Here is a 14100-nt window from a genome sequence, read left to right on the forward strand (position 1 = left end):
GTTTTATCTCTCTGCTGCAGCCTTCCTTTCAGCTCATTGCATTGTGAGATACTTCAAAAGACAAGGATTTGGGAGATAGGATGCCACTTTCTGCTCTTGTGCACACTGAACCCTTTTACTGATCCTTGCAATTGGTGTCCCAGCCAGGGTTTGTTATCTGTGCATCTCACCACCTGCCCATCATCTGGTTATCTTGGCAGAGCCATGCTGCCTAGGGAGGTGCATGTGGCAGTCCTTGCTTTCTCCTTGGTTGGGTGGGCAGTGCATCGGGGCTTCTGACTGACAGACCTGCTCTCAGACACCAGCATGCCTGTTGTACTTTGGAGAAGTTCAGGTTTGGCAGTTGCTGGTGGTATCCACAGAGCAGTCCGGTACAAGTTCTTTTTGCATTGAATGAATTTTGTAAAACATATCCACATTGATACTACCATGCATAGTGCACCAGTTCAAAGAATGAAGGGTACTTCAGGTGGTTAAGGTAGTCTTGCCTTGGTAATTACAGCTGTTAAAGAATTAGCAAGAAAAAAATTATTTTGGCTGAAATTATTTGAAGTGTTGTCATCTTTGGCCAGTAAATGTCAGTTGCTTTGGAGGCATTAAGAACTTGGATCTTGTCCAGCTGTTCTTGTTCTTTTCCCTCTCCTTATTTAGCTTTATGCCAAGAAACATGTCATCTCTAGTGACTCAAGCATGAGAACTCTATTTTCTTTTATTTTTTTTAGTCCACATTTTATGTACACATGTACATCCTGTTAACTTTTAAATAGGAACTGTTTGGAATTAAAGCTAAGTAGTAGTGATGAAACTCTGTGCTTGATTCCATGGTGTAAAAACTTAAGAGTAGTTCAGATTTGTGGAGAAGGGGGCCCATGTGCAGTGAGATGAATGGGAAGCCGGCAGATGCTCTTGGTTGCTCTGAACTGTGTGAGGAGGGGGCCCAGCCCAGATTTTCAGCTGACTTCCACTACCTCCCATCCAAAATTGGTTGTTATGACTTAACTATCTCTAAGTACATGGTTGGAAAAGCATAAGATTTGAAATACAGCTTTCCAAGTATTTCTGTGTAGTAGCCAAAACTTTTCAGGAGCATTAAAGAGATAGTTCAGTATTAATTTTTAGTGGCCCACAATGTCTTATTTTAACTCAAAATGTATAGTCCCTATCCTGAGAAACTAAGGCTGTATCACTTTATTGAATAAAACATCACACCAGATGCCATGTATGTGGTGAACTTTATGGTGGTTAGAGTTCAATTTGATAACAGCACCTGTTCATGTGTTGCTTTGATTTGGCTGCACATGAACCTTAATTTTCAGAGATTCATATCTGTTCTCTATTCAAATGTTAAAAGACATGTTGAGATAGCTTCCAGCAATGAAACTAAACTGACCAGCTTTCCTGTGAAACTTCCAGGACTTCCGGCTTCTGTTCTGGCTTAAAATTGATGGTGTTAAAAAAACACCCTCTTCTGTCGTTTCCACAGCTGATTTTAGCTGGAATATGAAAGCAAGGAAACATTGTAACATTAACAAATTAACTTTAAAATTGCCACGATAACTTTGTTTTCTAATTAAAATGGTCAGAGCTTCAGGTTTCTGGTTTTGTTTTTATAAGAAAAGGTGCCTTTATGTCTGCCTGTACTTCACATATTAAGATCTTGGTGCACGCATATATATATATATATATATTTATATATATAGACATAGAGAGAGGAAAACATGAGTGTAGGAAAAAACAAGGAGCCAAATAAAGACAAGTTTTCTCTGAAAAATTACATAATTCGAGGAACAATTGGAAGATTGGCCCAGATACTGGAGTGTATGTTAGTCTGAGGTAGTGTGTGAATGCTGTGCTGGTGTTCCTCACGCAAGCATAACTGCTGAGATCAAATTGTATTTTCAAATTGTGTTTGAGCGTTAGTCAATAATTCTGTATACATAGGTCAAATACTTTCCAGCTCTTAATTGGTTTCTGCATATATAGTGCTGATGGTACCCATTATTATAAAATCATTTAGGTTGGGAGAGGGACCCCAAGATCATCCAGTCCAGCTGTTAACTAGGCATTGTCAAGTCCACCACCAAACCCTATTTCTAAGAACCACATGTACATGTCCTTTAAATGCCCCCAGGGACAGTGGTTCCATCAGTTCCCTGGGCAGCATGTTCTAATGCTCAACAGCCCTTTCAGTGAAGAAATTTTTCCTAATATCCAATATAAATCTGCATGGCACAACTGTTCCGTTGCGTCAAACTGAGGCTGTTCCGTCATGTCAAATGACTTGTTACCTGGGAGAAGAACCTCACCCCCCCCTGGCTGCAACCTCAGCTCTCTTGAAGAGAGTGAAAAAGCCCCCATGAGCCTCCTTTTCTCCAGATTAAACAAGTACAGCTCCTCAACCATTCAGTGTAAGACATGATCCAGACTCTGCTAGCTTTTCTGCTCGTCTGGACACACTCCAGCATCTTATTCAGTCTTTCCTGTAATGAAGGGCCCAAAACTGAACATAGGACTGGAATTATGGCCTCACCAATGCTGAGGACAAGACAATGACTGCCCTGTTTCTGATACAAGCCAGGATGACATTGGCCTCCTTGGCCACCTGGGCACACACTGGCTCGTGTTCAGCTGGCTCTTGACCAGCACCCCCAGGGCCTCTTCCACTGGGCTGCATTCCAGCCACTCTGCCCCTGGCCTGTTGAGCTGCAGGGGGTTGTTGTGGCCTTGTTGAACCTCATCCAGCTGGCCTTGGCCCATTGATCCAGCCTGTCCAGATCCTTCTGTGAAAGCCTTTGTGTCCTTCAGGAGATCAATACGCCCACCCAACTTGTGTCGTATGCAGACTGTCTGAAAATGCCCTTCATCTACTTGTCTGGGTCATTGACAAAGATATTAAACCAGGCTCTGGGGCCACCACTTGTGACTGGCTGTCAGCTGGATGAAACTCATCACCACTCTCTGGGGCTGACCATCCAGACAGTTTTCTACCTGAAGAGCAGTGCACCCATCCAAGCAATGATCAGCCAGTTTCTCTAGGAGAATGCTGTGGAAAATGGTATCAAAGGCTTCACTAAAGTTGAAGCAAACAACATCCACTTTCAGCATCTCTTTAAACACACAGCTTACAGTCTTAAAGTAGGATGTTTCTACCAAATTGTAGCCAACATACAGCAAAAGGATGGGAAGGTAAGAAAACGAAACCTAAATTTTAACATCAGTGAAGGAATAAGAAAAGGGTTAAAACAGTGAAATGGTTGTTAGTATTTGATATGTAAATGAGTATAATTCCTCAAGTAGGTTTTATTTATCGAGTTTAGATCTTGGAAGCAGCTGATTTTAGATGGTGGTGTTTATGGCAAGATACAAATGCAACAATGCAGGCCAGTTTGCTGTCTTGTTCAGCCAAGTGTTGTTGGAATTTTTCTTGTAGTGAAAAGTATCATGTCCCCCCCACCTTCTGCACTTGGTTGTTGTAGAAGGATTATCTGCATTGCACATAAATGTGCTGTGCTGTAGAGGAGATCTGAGCTGGTTTCATGCCATCTGGCTCAGGACCAGAAGCAATGTGCCTGAGCTTGGGCAGCAGCGTGCAGCCTTGGCACTTTGGGCTGGTGCCGTCTCAGGGATGGATCTCTGTGCTTTAGAGTCAGCATTGCTGATGTTCCTAGTGTACTCCTGTACACTTATATTGTTCTTGGTTTTACATCTGCAAGACTGTATTTAAAAGAAAAGGCCTTATAGATTAAAGAAAAATAGTCATCACTTGTAACACCAGTCACCCGCCCAGGTTTTTTGTCCTTTGTATCTGTATTTGTAATGTGAATAAAGTTATATCTAAACAACAACACTTGGACTCTACTATAATTTTTTATAGCACCATATCTGAAGGTCTTTTCACCTTACTGTTTTATGAATTGGCTTTGGGTTTCTGTGGGGAAAATAATGCCAGTATGTTCATCAAATTTAAGGGATTAAGATGAAGTGGAAGTTAAATGCTGGGAATAACATGTTTGAATTGCAGGAACATGAATTGTTGTATGAAAGATGTGAGGAAACAATCTGTTCTCTGTTACAGTTTTAGAGATCTTCAGTGAAAAAGAGGACCTTTGTGTTTTTACACACCCTGAGGAATGCACTCTGGTAGGTGGAGTACCTCTGAATGCTCTTAACAGCCTAATCAGTGCATAAACAAAACCACCCCATAGGCTGCTTCCTTAGTGAAAGTACTGTGCTTGTGTGGTATGCATTTCTGGCTAGATTCAAGTAGGGGTTTTTGGAGGTCTTTTGCATTTTTTGCGGTAACCCTCTGAAAAAAATATTTGGAGAACACACCCCTGTGGTGTTCCTATGTCTTCTCACTAATCTTTGTCAATGATCTGTTTGAAATCTGTGTTTAGAAAAAATGTACTTGACTACCTTTCCAAAGTTCACCTTTGACTTATTTCTATGCTCTGCATATTTAATATAAAGAAAATACTACTCCAATATGCTCTTAAGGTGCTGTTTGACAGCATAAACTGGAAGTTTTGGCAATGGTGCCTTTGTAGTGAAACTTCAAGTGTTGAACTGCAGTGTTTGTGGCATGGGCTGCTGTGTAGTCGGACTTTTATAATAGAAGCAACTGGATGTGTTTGTGATTTCTGCAGAGAGTAAGTAGTTTGTTCTCTGGGCAGATTTTCTTGATTAAATGTCAGACTTAACTTTCCAAAAGCCAGCTCTTATCTGATGGTAGAGAATAATACCTGACTGTTCAGGTTTGTGCTGAGAAAAAAGGAAGTAAAGCTCCCTGTTCCCATCTGTACCTTGGGGTGGCCAGGCACCTCAAGCTTGTGCAGTGTGCTGAGCATCTCCTCAGCTTTGTGTGCTTCCCTGATGTTGCTGCATTTCCCAGCTAGTCCTTTGCTAGCAATGGGTATATATTCTTTTCTAGCTAGCTTACAGTCCTGCAGGTACACTGGCAGAATTGTTTCAAAAAGTGGAGTAGTTATGCTTTAAAGATACTTCAGACTATGGAAGAATTTAAATTTCTGTAATGCTAATATATAACTGTAGTGGCTTTATGGTGCCTACCATGGACTTTAAATTTTTTAGGTGCTTTTTTCTTAGAAGTCAGCACAAATAGAGACAGACTATTGCTGCCATCTGATTTCCCTTTCTTTGGGAAACTGGGAACGGTTGCGTGTGACCTTAAAATCCAAACACTTACTGGAGGACAATGCAGCAAAAAATTCCTTATGAATACCTGTGTTTGAGTTGGGTTTTTTTTTTTTTTTTGTTGTTGTGGGCATATTTGGGGGTTTTAGTCCTAGCCTGGATTTTCTGTCGTTATTTTAATTTCACTTAACTTTCTTTTGTCTTTCTATTTTGTGTGTATGATGGTGAACTGTGTCCTGGGGTGTATACAGCATCACCAGCCAGGCAAGGGAGGGGATTATCCTGCTCTACTCTCACTAGTGCAGTCTCAGCTTGACTGCTGTGTTGGTTGTCACAGTGTAAGAAGGGTATAAAGCTATTAGAGAGAGTCCAAAGAAGGGTCATGAAGATAGTGAGGTGTCTAAAGGGGAAGCCATGTGGGGGCAAGCTGAGGTCACTTGGTTTGTTCTTGGAGGAGACTGAGGTCTGCAGCTTCTTCCTGTGGGGAAGCAGAGGAACAGGTGCTGAACATTGGCTCTGGTGACCTGCAGTAGGACCTGAGGGAATGGCAATCAAGCTGCACCAGGGGTGTTTACATGGGATGTTAGGAGAAGGTTCCTCACCCAGGGTGGCTGAACATTGGAACAGGCTTCCCAGAGAAGTGATCACAGCACCAAGCCTGACAGAGTTCAAGAAGTGTTTGGACAATGCTCTCAGACACATGGTGTGATTGTTGGGGCTGTCCTGTGCAGGGCCAGGAGTGGGACTTTGATGATCCTTTGTTGATCCTGGGTCTCTTCCAACTCAGGATATTCTAGTTATATGACTCATGTAAGTTAACATGTGCAAGCACAGGGTGAGGAAATATTTGAGACTTTTGCAGTGTGCTTTGCAGAACACAATTAGATACTTCAGCATAGCCCATGCTAAGAAGTTTCTAAGGAAATATTTGCTGTGAAGAGTGTTTTTTAGGAGGCTTGGTATGGAAATGCAGAGATGAACATGCTGCAGTTTTTGTTGGCAAGGAGCCTGCTTGGCTCTGGCTGATACATGGCTTGGTAGGCACTTGTAGCTTCTCCCTTTTAAAACTGCTTAGTTGCATTAGATAGGACCATGAGGGACATGAAGTACTCTGCTTGCCTTCAGTGATGTTGAAATTAATTGGATTTATTAGATCAAGGGAGGATATAAGCCACAGGTAGAAAATGCATTCCTATTCTGTATCTAACAAGCTTTTGTTTTTGAAATTTATCACCCTGTGATATGTTATGCTTTACTAGTCTGGCGTAATTTTAGTGAAACTGAATGCTCATTCACTGGCTTCTGCATCCCAGTCAAATCTGGGGCTTTGAAAGTGCTTTCTGTTCCGCAGAATTTCTGTTCTCTTTAATTTTTTTGACTATTGCCTACTGTTGCTTTTCCATGCTCTTGCCATAAAGTGGTATGTTAAAACAGGATGCCTTTGTTTGTGCTCAGGCACCACCGATTTGGGGAATGGGAGAAGCTGGAGAGAGGGATTGAGTGGCTGGTGCTTACAGGCCCCTGGGGAACCAGGCAGAATGGTGCCTGTTCATGGGGCTCTAGTGGTAAAGTGTGCTTTCCCCAGGGCTGCCCTGCTCTTTCATTTTGGCTGTGTGAGTGGCCCTAGCTGCAGAGAGTGCCTGGCTCTCAGTGCTCTAGGATATTTTCGGTAGTTGCAGTGTCTCTGCCGTCTCATCTGCCCCTTCCAGACAGCAGTGAGGGCAGGGAGGTCCCGTGCTGGGGGGCTGCTGACAATGTCCTGCTTGTCCCATTGCAGGCGTTGCTGAGCACAGACTGACCCTGTGCTGAGCAGCACTGCTGGTGGCTGTCTTTTGTCTTGTGCCAAAAGGTGGCTTTTGATACTGAGTGGTCTCATTGGTGACTCTAGGTAAGTGCAAAGTGATTGCCTTGGCTGTCATCTCCTGCTGTCTGGCCATTTGTCTGCTCCTGGGCATGAGAAGGGAACTGGTTATGGAGGGCTCCTGCTGTGCTGTGTTCAGTGATTCTTTCCTCTAGGCACTTCTGGGCTCTCTCATGACCAAACCCTCAGTGCTCTTGCCAGAATGCTGTAGTTCTCAAAGTCCTGTGCAGTTTCACTTGGGAATTGTGGATGTGTAATAAAACCCACAGGAGATGGGGACAGGATTTCCTCTTTCCTTGATAAAAATAGCCTTTGTCTAGGGAGGAATCACAATTTCCAAAAACTGAACGCAAAAATGGACTTGCTGGGGAGCGCTCGCTCCAGACTTGCTCCTGAGCTTCCAGAAGGTAGGAATATGGTACTATCTCTGACAACCAAAATGCTTGGAAGACAGTGGCCAGATGTGCAATGTGGGAGAGGAATATTCCGTAAAGATCATTTGACGTTGCCAGTGGATTAATTTCTCTGAGGTTTTGGAAATTAGTTTTGGGTATTTGGAGCTAAAGGCTAACTGAGTAGTGTCTGTGGCTGGCATTCCCTCTTCAAAAATCAAGACTAACGAAAGGAAGGAAGTGAATACTTGAGAATACATACAATTCTGATGTTAAAATGGACATACCTTGTATTTTGGGAGAGAGGTAATTTTTTTTCCTGCTTTGCAGTTCCCCCTCAAAAGAAATAAATAACAATCATTTTGGGTTCTGATTATTTACAAAACACAGCACTTATGTTCTTCTTTCTGATACTTTATTATCCCAAAATGTAAGTAGGATGACTTGATGGGAAAACCCATAACCAGGCAGTGTGGGTGAGGGGGCTGGTGCTTCTCGTGCTGGCTCTGTAGCGTTGACAGCAAGCACAATTTGCTGTTGGACCAGCCTGGCCATAGTCTGTTCTGGAGGTGTAGGGTGAGTGTGGGCTGCAGCACATTGTCTGACCCTTTTCAAATTAAATTGGTGTGGTTTAATAATGAGCATGCTTCCTCCTGTGTTAACAGTATGGTACCCCTGCAGCAGGTTCTGCTTCTCACAATGTATGTGGTCCCTGAGTCCTTATGTGACAGAGGGAGAACAAACTTGCCCATTTCCTCTTCAGTGGTTGCATTTTGACAGATAAAATAATGTAACAGCAGAAATCCCATTGTGACAAATTTTGCCTGGTGGGTGATGAATACCAGGCTGGTTTTGTTACTAAATTACTTTTAAAAGGACAACTTAAATGAATGATTTGTTTGTTGCTACATTAGAGAACTCCATCTCAAGTTTAATAATTAAAGGCTTAGCTCTGTTTGAGTCCACAAGATGTTTGCTTATTGCTTTTTCCTTCTTGAAAAAAGGTTGTAGTACTTCTGCTAGTTTGGACTATGGAGAATGAAAAATATTCCAAATATGAACTGCAGTCCTCTTACTTACTGGTTACCATAGAAATCTAAATAAAGAATGCTCTGCAAATAGTATAAATATACACTTTGACAGCTCTTACTTTCTTAAAAAGACATGCCATTGTTCAGATTTCTGTAGTGACTGATCAGTAAGGGCCACTGCACACACTCTGAATGAGATTGCTGTGTAAGTGCTGTATTCATACTATTTGAAAAGTATTCCCAGCATCAGAAAACTTTTCTGTTACTGATTGCTGATATCAGTTTGTTGTTGAGACTGGCTGTGGTAAATGAGACTAGAAAATGCTGCTCTGCATTTGTAGTGAGAGCTGCAAAATGCTCAAGATTTTATGAATTATGAATGAGTCACCTACAGAACTGTTCCTATTATTCCAGCAAGAAATGTGACCCAGTGACATGCAGAGCAGCCACCTTAAAGCTCCAGATAGAAAGTCAGGAAGCAATAAGATGTCTCATTGTCTCTCCTGTTCTGCTTCCTCACTCAACTTGTTGCATAGCCTGAGCATAGGGAATGGAGGGGAGATGGCTTTTTGGGTGCCTTTGGCCTCTGCCACTGGCATGGTCTGACTCACAGCAAGTCAGTTTGTGGCCTTATATCTTTTTAGGAGCTGAGATTTGTTGCAGAGTAAAACTACTTCAGGTGTCCTCCACTATCCTTAGGAACATGTATTATGCATTTTGCATCTGGTGGGACCTGATGATATTTTCAGGACTTTTCATTGTTTTCAAAGTAAGTAATAAAACATTATTATTTTTGAAGTCACTCTGGTTGATCAGTTTTCTTCTGTGTTCGTTCATCTTATAAAATGTAAATCACTTTCATAGTCCATTGCTGTTTTTTTTTAATTTACTTTTTTTTCCTGGGGCTTCTTAGCTGGTAGTAGTAGCCTCCTTGCAGAAAGATGTAAGAATTTTAAATGAGTTTCCATCTGGTGTTGGTTTTGGCTTGGTACAGGAATAAAAATGCTATGCATTTTTACAAAGTAGAGGATTTTTTTTTTTCCTCATAAGTAAAAGACAGACTTGAAAAAGCAAAATGGAAATGTACAGATTTCCAGAGCCAGGTCACCGAGTTATGGCCTCATATCAGTACGCAGCCAAGTGAAACCAAACTCTGCACTGTGTGATGCATGTGCAAATTGGGGGGTTTGTGGGCAAATCAGAGCCGGTAGGGCTCCCCAACAGCTCCCTCAGCAATGCAGCTGTACAGCTGAGATGCTGTGCTCTTGCAAGTCATTAAGTTCGATCTACTGGTCTTCTGTAATTAACCCAAATGCAGTTCCCATGCCTACATTGCATTCTAGACTGGATCATTCTAAGCACCACTTCTTTGGGTGTTGCCAGTCCAATAGGTACTTAAAATCCTGGTGCAGGCTTGGAGAAATCTAGGCAGTAATTTTGGTTGGGGAAGTTAGTGTTGCTTTCTTGAATTTCTCTTTTCCCCCCACCCCTTTCTCACCACTCCTGCTTCTCACCTGGCCCCAGCAGCTGTGGCTGGAGGAGGTGGTTGGCAGTTCTGTCTGGGGGTTGTTCTGAGGCTTTTGCAGAACCTGGTTTTTGTGGCATTTGTCCAGCACACATGGATAGTGTTAATGAATGGGTGAGGCTCCCTGAGAGCAGGGTTTGGAGGTCTGCTCTTGTTCCTCAGTGACTGCCATTATTTGGTGCTGTTGGTGTTTATTTGTGGCTGTCCTTCAGCTCTGTGCTCTGGAGGCTGCAGAAATGACCATGGAAGGTGCTTTGCCTTTGTGCCACTCCAATCTGAGCAATGTGCCTGGCTTGGGGTGCCTCCATAGGGAAATGACATCGCTTCCTATGGAGGGACTGGTGCCTGGATGTACTTCTGAAAGTCAGGAGGAGCAATGCTGGCATAAATTACCGTGGCTGAGACTGTTTCCTTTTGAGGTCAAAAGTATCTGGGGGATGTATTTATTATTTAATAGGCTTTTTTTGATGTTTCAAGTCGTCTTTTTTGATGTCCTGCCAAAAAAGAAATAGTTATTTCAGTAGTAATTTTACAAAACTTTTGTGATAAGAAGCTGACCTGAACTCAAAGTGATTTTTTTTGATGGATCTGCAATTTTGCTCTTTTTGTGTGTGTTCGTGTGTGTCCCACTTTCTAAAAGCCATATTCAGCACTCCTAGTGACTCTTGGCTGTGTTTTTAGATGCTTACAAAAACAGTAAATGGTGGAATTTTAGCTAAGCAATTCTTTCCTTAGATTTATGCTAATGTGTCATTGCATTTACTTTCCTGTACTAAAGCATCAAAATTGGAGTTCTCACTAATATGATAAAGAAAAGTGAATTTACATACAACACTAGAGTTGTGTTGTACCTTAGTTACCCAAGTATTTATAATTCAGTGCACAAATACAATATGTAGCTTGAAATACACTTCATTGCATTGGAAACTATTTCAACTGCAAACCAATAGTATGTTTTTCTATTTCTGGTTTATATATGGTGTTTGACAACTTGTAGCTACTATCTCTGCTGTGTTCCCCTTTTTCAAAGGAACAGAGATTCATAGAACAGCACAGAATTGCTAGACTGAAGGTTGGAAAATAAGGGAAAATTTTAAGTCGCCAGCCTCTGGCAGGGAAGGTCAGTGTGATACTGGGCAGTGCTCACAAGCCATGTCCAAGTACACAGGATGTGCCTTAGCAGGGTGTTGAATGGGGAGGTGGAGTTATGCAGCTTTCAGAGAAACAATGCTGCTTTTTTCCGTGTTTATTTTTTAATTGCCACAACTTGGAGTGTAAAGTGAAATCACTCAGCTTTGCAGCCTTGCAGCTGTATGTAATCCATTCAGTTTGGAGCACTTCTGGAAAAGAGCTTTAGCTGTTTGGGTACACTGGGAGAAGAGTTCTTATAAACAGAAGAGCATCCTTTTTGGCCACATGGATCTGAGTAAAATGAAAATTAAAACGAAGGGAAAATTAATATTACAACTGAGCCAGTGAGTTACTGCTGGAAGAGGCAATCCTTATTCTTTACGTTTATTTCCCCCCCCCACATGTTGTGTGATGTGGCCCTGCCCTCTTGTTTCAGCCAGTGCCAGGGCTTGATTTTATATAACACCAAGTGTGAGTTAAATACAGTGCATAGATTCATCCTGCTCCCTGTGGAGGCTGCTTGAAAGGGTGCCAAAGCAGGCTCAGGAAGATCAGGAGATGTGACAGAAGAAGTTGCCCTGAGCTTACTGTGGAGGCTCAGAGTGGGCTGAGTCCACCAATGAGTGGGGCCCTGCTGAACAGAAGCAGTCTGGAAATCTAAACCAAAGCATTTCTAATGAAAGGGGAAGGGAACCTGTTTGTTGCAGAGGAGCAAAACTTGTGCAGTTCTGTTGTTTCACAGGGCACAGTGATGTTGGATTTTTGGGTGCCTTGGGTTTTATTTTTTCAGAAGCATCAAGAGTTTATTGCAATAGGGAAGAGATCCATCTTGCTAGCTGGAATTACCCAAATTGAAGACAGACATGAAATGCAGTAGTGGGTATTCATCTCCATTCTGCTTCCTAGAAGGTAAAAATGCAGCTTTCTACTCTTGAATCCTTTATATCTTGCTGTGCATATCGCCATTGCTGATGTTTGTGACTGTGCCTCAGTCAGATATTGCTTGTTTTGTGCCTGTGTTGTGGGTGTGAATTCGCAGAGGTGTTAGTCCTCTGGGTTTCCTTTCAGGGTGGTGAGGAAGCAGCTGATCCCTGCAGAATGCTCTCTAGAGACAGTGCTGTGAGAAATTCCCTCTTGCCTCTAACAGAACCTCCAGCAGCAAAGTGGTTACTGAGCCTATTTTACTCACCCTGTTTGTGTTCCTCTGACAAAGTACATATATACTAATTATCCTGTTGTGATTATATGGTGCAATTTCCTTGTTCATTATGTGCTACTATCAGCTTAAGGACCTTTGACACTAGTTTGGCCTTGAGTTTTGCAGACATCAGACATCTGTCAGAAAAGAAAATGCTGCAAAGCGTGAATGGACCTTGAGGAATAAATGCTTCTAATACTTCCCCAACATAAGCATCAGCACTATAAAGCCCCTGTGCTGTGGAGGACTGTTGCAGGGGGTGTGGGGGTTAAATCAGTCACACACTGACAGATGTCTGATAGCTGGGCCTGGCAGTGGGATAGTGAGAAAACAAGATGTGCATGAGCTCAGGTCTTTTGCTTTCTCCATGGAAGATTTATCCTTTCACAGAACTTTGTCTCAGTGTTAGATGCTTCTGAAAAGCCTGTGCAAGTAGATAGTTGTTTAACTATCAACAAGCCTGTTGATTGTTATTTAGTAATTGTAGGTGCTGTCATGTAAGGACTGGGTTATTCCTGTAGGACACCAAGCAACTTCTCCTGCAGCTGCTAAGAGGAAAGAGTGATTCATGGCATGTTAACAATTAATCAGTCTCGAGCTGCTTTTTCTGTTTCTTCATCCAAACCCAGAAGTTGACTTAGTTTGGTGCATGTTTGCTCACAACTCAACCAGTGTAGTAAAATGAGTGAAGATTAAACCTGCCCTGTTTTGAGGCATCTTGCTGAGGGAAGTTGCTCCTTTGGATTCTGTGTTGAGCATGAGTGAGCTGGTGCAGCAGTTCTGTGAAAGACTATTTGTGACCCTTACATGGTCCAGTCACTGACTGAAATATTCATTACCTTGTATTTTGTAAATTGTTCAGCCTCAGATTTATTGTTGTTCACAGCTGCATTCCACCAAACAGAGCTACTAAAAGAATTGCTTTAGAAGAAATGCAGTGAGCTTTAGGTTTTCTGTGAGTTAAGATTTATCCTAATATTAACTTTGGGCTTCACTCAAATTGAGGTATTTACTTGCTTATTCTTATCCCTTGGAACGTTGAAGTTATACAATGGATTTGGTTTTTTATTACCTAGGATAAATTGCTGCTTTGTTTATCATGCAAAACAAGCAATCTTTATATATATGCTTTTTGTTTGTTTTGTTGTAAACAGCCTGAAATTAAGGAAACCATCAGAGCACAAAATAAGAGTGTAGCTAAGATTACTGCTATAATAGTGTGTACCTGCATATTATCTTTTGTCAGTGGCTCTGGATGTGTTTTGCAGACTTTCAGCAAGCCTCTACTGTCTTGGAAATTAGGAGTTAAGAATATGAAAAGATGCTAATTTGCAGCAGTAGGTGACAGTAGGTTCTTCACTCAATTTGCCTGCCTTGTGTGGGAAGGTTTGGCTGAATTCCTGGAGATCTGTCTTATCTTGCAGGGGCTGTGGCATAAGAATAGTTAATCTTGAGTCTTCTCTGGCTGTTGAGGTAGTTTTATTTGTGAGTAATAGGTCACTTTGGTTTTCTATGTGTCTTTTCATGTCTCCTTTACTGGTTTGTCACTTCTTTGGATCTTGTTATGGTTTTCTGGTTTGGAAGTCATGGAGAGAACTCCTCCAGCTCTGTGTTTAGTGCACAGGTTATACCTCTACTCCAAGCATCAAAACAAATTATTAATACACTTGTAGAGAGTGTTACAGATTCTCTCTTCCAGTTTGTTCTAAGACACCTGTCAAGAAGCCACAGGCACTACATGGGGTGGTTGTGATTATAAGTAAGTTGTAAACCATCCTACTATGAGCTTAAGCAATTTGTACAAGGCC

At 42.0% G+C, this 14100-nt stretch overlaps 1 protein-coding gene across 12 annotated transcripts in view; it reads left to right on the top strand.

Annotated features, from left to right (window-relative positions):
• Positions 1-14100, top strand: part of APBB2 (amyloid beta precursor protein binding family B member 2) — a 163653-nt gene that overhangs the window by 23507 nt on the left and 126046 nt on the right. The window contains exon 2 of one of the 12 annotated variants that reach the window (XM_074541589.1): positions 4076-4140. The exons of the other annotated variants lie outside the window; for them this stretch is intronic. The gene's annotated coding sequence lies outside the window, so the exon portion shown is untranslated. The remainder of the gene's footprint in view (positions 1-4075; positions 4141-14100) is intronic. 12 annotated transcript variants of the gene reach the window in all.

This window comes from Zonotrichia albicollis, chromosome 5, assembly GCF_047830755.1.
Source record: "Zonotrichia albicollis isolate bZonAlb1 chromosome 5, bZonAlb1.hap1, whole genome shotgun sequence".
Classification (NCBI taxonomy): domain Eukaryota; kingdom Metazoa; phylum Chordata; class Aves; order Passeriformes; family Passerellidae; genus Zonotrichia; species Zonotrichia albicollis.